This window comes from Balaenoptera ricei, chromosome 4, assembly GCF_028023285.1.
Source record: "Balaenoptera ricei isolate mBalRic1 chromosome 4, mBalRic1.hap2, whole genome shotgun sequence".
Taxonomy (NCBI): domain Eukaryota; kingdom Metazoa; phylum Chordata; class Mammalia; order Artiodactyla; family Balaenopteridae; genus Balaenoptera; species Balaenoptera ricei.
Genome location: NC_082642.1, coordinates 142,486,958 through 142,491,802, shown reverse-complemented (window position 1 = coordinate 142,491,802; position 4,845 = coordinate 142,486,958). Strand labels below are relative to the sequence as shown.

Sequence of the window (4,845 nt, the reverse complement as noted above, 5' to 3'; positions counted from 1 at the left end):
TCCTTTAGCATTTGTTGTAGAGCTGGTTTGTTGGTACTGAATTCTCTTAGCTTTTGCTTGTCTGTAAAGCTTTTGATTTCTCCATCGAATCTGAATGAGATCCTTGCCGGGTAGAGTAGTCTTGGTTGTAGGTTCTTCCCTTTCATCACTTTAAGTATATCATGCCACTCCATTCTGGCTTGTAGATTTTCTGCTGAGAAATCAGCTGTTAACCTTATGGGAGTTCCCTTGTACGTTATTTGTCGTTTTTCCCTTGTTGCTTTCAATAATTTTTCTTTGTTTTAATTTTTGCCAATTTGATTACTATGTGTCTCGGCGTGTTTCTCCTTGGGTTTATCCTATATGGGACTCTCTGTGCTTCCTGGACTTGGGTGGCTATTTCCTTTCCCATGTTAGGGAAGTTTTTGACTGTAATGTCTTCAAATATTTTCTCGGGTCCCCCCTCTCTCTCTTCTCCTTCTGGGACCCCTATGATGCAAATGTTGTTGCGTTTAATGTTGTCACAGAGGTCTCTTAGGCTTTCTTCATTTCTTTTCATTCTTTTTTTTAAATTCTGTTCTGCAACAGTGAATTCCACCATTCTGTCTTCCAGGTCACTTATCCATTCTTCTGCCTCAGTTATTCTGCTATTCATTCCTTATAGTGTATTTTTCATTTCAGTTATTGTGTTGTTCATCTCTGTTTGTTTGTTCTTTAATTCTTCTAGATCTTTGTTAAACATTTCTTGCATTTTCTCGATCTTTGCCTCCGTTCTTTTTGTGAGGTCCTGAATCATCTTCACTATCATTATTCTGAATTCTTTTTCTGGAAGGTTTTCCTATCTCCACTTCATTTAGTTGTTTTTCTGGGGTTTTATCTTGTTCCTTCATCTGGTACATAACCCTCTGCCTTTTCATCTTGTCTATCTTTCTGTGAATGTGGTTGTTTTTCCACAGGCTGCAGGATTGTAGTTCTTCTTGCTTCTGCTGTCTGCCCTCTCTCCTTTTAGGATTTTGTTTAAGGATTTCTTCTGAAAAAAGACTCACTCTTTGAATTAAAACCTAATTTGTTTATATCTTGTTTTGAAAGACATTCAGCATCCATTTTATCTCCTTTATATGTTCAAGAAATCCTCATTGTTTCTGTCCAAGCCTTCCTGGCTTTCCTGCATTACCATATTTATTCATATTTTTATATTGTGTTACTTCAGAAGGGTTTGTAGTGGGAAGAAAAGGAAATGTGTATGTTTAGTTAACCATCTTCTATTTGAAGGCAGAACTTTCAAATTTTTAAATGATATAATTCAATGGCTTTTTCTCTTTTCATAAAAGCCTTATAGCCTATAAACCAGAAAGCTTTCAGAAAAAGCAGTGTAAAAATATAATTATGCACACACATTTAGAGAAGTTTCTAGTTATCTTCTCTTTAAAAATATTTGATCCTGAAGGCATAATCTAAAACTTCTTATCAATTACATTCTATTTTTGACTTATTTTCTTCTCACAAGATATATATTCTTATCTGTCCCTTCCTCTTTTTGTTGGGTATTTAGCTCCTTCATACGGTATGATTCAAGGCATTCCTGTCTTTCTTTTTATTTTACTGTATGTTAAATTCTTTTCTTACATACCTCTTCTGCCAAAGACCACTGATATTTTAGATGAACCAGAATCCACTGAAAATTACAAGAAATATTCTGTGTACTATGTTATTTAAACTGAAAGGAAAATATAGTGTTTTGCTGAGTACTCTCAGATTTGTATATATCCGTGAATTAATCCAATAAGAGATTTTTTTGAATGCATGCAATATGCCAGACATATTTTAGACTCTAAAAGTGACCAAGTGACCAGTGACCAAGCCAGAAAAATCCCTGACCTCATGATTTTACATTCCAGTGGGAGACAGCCAATAAGATAAATAGGTAAAAGATATGTGTATTATGGCTCTCTAGAGAAACAGAACCAATAGAAGGTATACATATAAAGAGACTTATTATAAAAAATTGACTGATGTGATTATGGAAGTTGGTAAGACTCAAGATCTGCAAGGTGAGTTGGCAAGCTGGAGACCCAGGAGAGCTGATGATTTAGCTCTAGTCTGGGTCCTAAGGCCTGAGAACCAGGAGAGCCAAAGACATAGTCCCATTCCAAAAGCTGGCAGGTTTGAGACCCAGGAAGAGCCTGTGTTTCAGTTTGAGCTTGAAGGCAAGAGAAAGCCAATGTCCCTACTCAAAGACAGTCAAGCAGAAGGAGTTCCCTCCTATTCAGGAGGATCAGTCTTTTGTTCTATTCTGGCCTTTGATTAATTGGACAAGCCCCGTGTATATTAGGGAGGACAATCTGCTTTACTCAGTCTATCTCTTAAAATGGAAATCTTGAAAATAAAAACAAATTAGAGATGAAACTGACCCTGAGGCTTAGAACATATTCTACTCATGCAGTTGTAATGTATACACAAGGAGCCAACTATAGCATTGTGGAGATTCATAATGAAAGACTACAATGCAAATTTAACTGTAGAAGTGGCCCTGGAATTGTGTTTGAAACATTCAAGTCAATGATGGGCTGTGACAAGCAGTGTCACTTGAAGTGAATGGAAACTATGCCAGATTGGTTCTAGACTAAGTCCACACTGCATCAGGCACAGCCCCAGGGGCTCTGAAAACCTGGATAATAAATAATTATCAAAACCTGGATAATCATGTGTTTTAGGGGGTCATATACACCAGTAAGGCACAGGGCGTGGAAGAAGTTAGTAATGGTTTCAGGGGTTGTATGGATTCCATTTATTTGAATGGGCAGGAGATCCCTTTAAATAGCAAACCAAGAAGCTATGTGCACATTGAATAATCAGTGGATATATCTCTTGGGTGCTTATGAACAGCTATAGGGGACTGCTCAAGTAACCCCTGCCAGGATGGAGGCATTTACAATTCATCACCTACTGGAGGTTATTACTGCAAATGCAATGCCTTAAACATAGGTGAGGTGAACATCAATCTGTGTTCCTCCAATCCATGCCTATATGGTGGTACATGCATTGTGGACAATGGACTTTGTTTGCCAATGTAGACAATTATGTACTGGTCAGAGATGCCAGCTTAGTCCATGCTGCAAAGATGAAGCCTGTAAAAATGGTGGAACGTGTTTTGACAGTTTGGATGGTAGTGTTTGTCAGTGTGATTCAGGTTTTAGGGGAGAAATGTGTCAGAGTGACATCGATGAATGTGCTAGAAACTTCTGCCATAACAGGGCCCTTTGTGAGAATACACATGGCTCCTATCGTTGTAACTGCATCCACGAGTACAGAGGAAAGTACTGTGAGAATGCCACCTCCTATCAACATGTGTTGACTTCATGGCATGTTAAATTGGCTGAAAGAATAGGAATATTTTTTATAACAAGGATATTTTTACTGGTGGTGGTGTTCGTCCTTTGCCATAAGATGTTTAGCTGAAAGAAGAAACACCAGGCTGAACCTGAAGGCAGACACTTGGGACCAACCACAGCTTTCTTGCCAAGACCATAGTTTGATTCAAAGCTAAATAAGAACATTTACTCAGACATACCACCCCAGGTGTCTATCCATCCTATTTCCTACACTCCAAGTATTCCAAGTGGCTCTTGGAACAATCTTTACTGAAATTCCTTTGAAGGATCTGTTATACCAGAGCATCCTGAATTCAATACCTTTAACTCTGAGTCTGTGCACAGACATGGAAAAGCAGTAGATGTCTGTACATAGCCCTAAACTTGCCTCCTTCTCCTCCTTTGAACTCTCCTCCTGACAGTGACTCAATAGAGAATCCTAACACAGATATCCACCATGGCACTAAAGTAGTGGATCTAGATCCTTGCCTCTCCAAGAAACCTCTAGAGGAAAGGCTTTCTCACTCATACAGTGCCTGGGAAAGCCTGTCTGAAGGGCAATCCCATAGCTCCTTTCCGTCTGAATCATGTGATGACACTGGGTCTCACTGGGATGCATCAGATTGGATGCCAAGTGTTCCTATGCCACATATATAAGAATTCCCCAATTATTGATGAGCAGACACTCCTGTACTCAGCATATCCAAATGCCATTGATACAGACTATTACCCTGGAGGTTATGACTTTGAAAGTGATTTTTCTGCCATCACTAGAAGACTTTCGTGTGCCTGATGAACCATCAACATGACCTCCAGAATTCAGTGATCAGTTTGAATCCATAAACCCTCCTAGAGACATGCTTGCTGCAGGTAGTTTGGGTTCTTCATTGAGAAACCGGCCAAAGTTCAACTTGAATCACTTATCTGCCCAGTTTCTATCGTGTCAGTACATCTGAACCTCAAAAAGTAGGCACTGGTGAGAACAGTACTGGTAGAGAACCCTATGCCCCTTACTCTTCAGGGTATCAAAGAAACTTTGAAACCCCCACTGTAGAAAACATGCCTATGTCTGTGTACATGCCCACACCTTCCTCCCCAGATATGTCGGCATGTTCGGAGTCTGAGGTCTTGATGAGTGTCCATGAGAGTGCAATGGCGGCCACTTTGAAGAGGTGACAGTTCCTCCGCTAGATTCATAATAACATATGGAAGTCTGATGCTCAAACTCCCCTCAAAGTGCCTGGATTTTAATGAACCCAGAGATTATATAAGTAATTTTCTGCATTGTTCTTTGCAGCTGTGCTTAAGTGCTTTTTCTTGGTGAGCTAAAATGGACATGGCTGTACTGAATTCCACAGTTCTTGATGTGTGAATCATTTCTAGTGTCCTAGCCTACTGTCACTGGATGAGATTTACATTGATGGTGCCATTTATGAACATCTTTTTTGTATTTACATTTGTGTTAAAATCATGAAATGAAAATCAGTCTTGACAT

The 4,845-nt window shown here is 39.2% G+C and overlaps 1 pseudogene; it reads left to right on the top strand.

Annotated features, from left to right (window-relative positions):
- Positions 1–2,355: 2,355 nt before the first annotated feature.
- Positions 2,356–4,549, top strand: LOC132364441 (protocadherin Fat 1-like; annotated as a pseudogene).
- Positions 4,550–4,845: the final 296 nt, after the last annotated feature.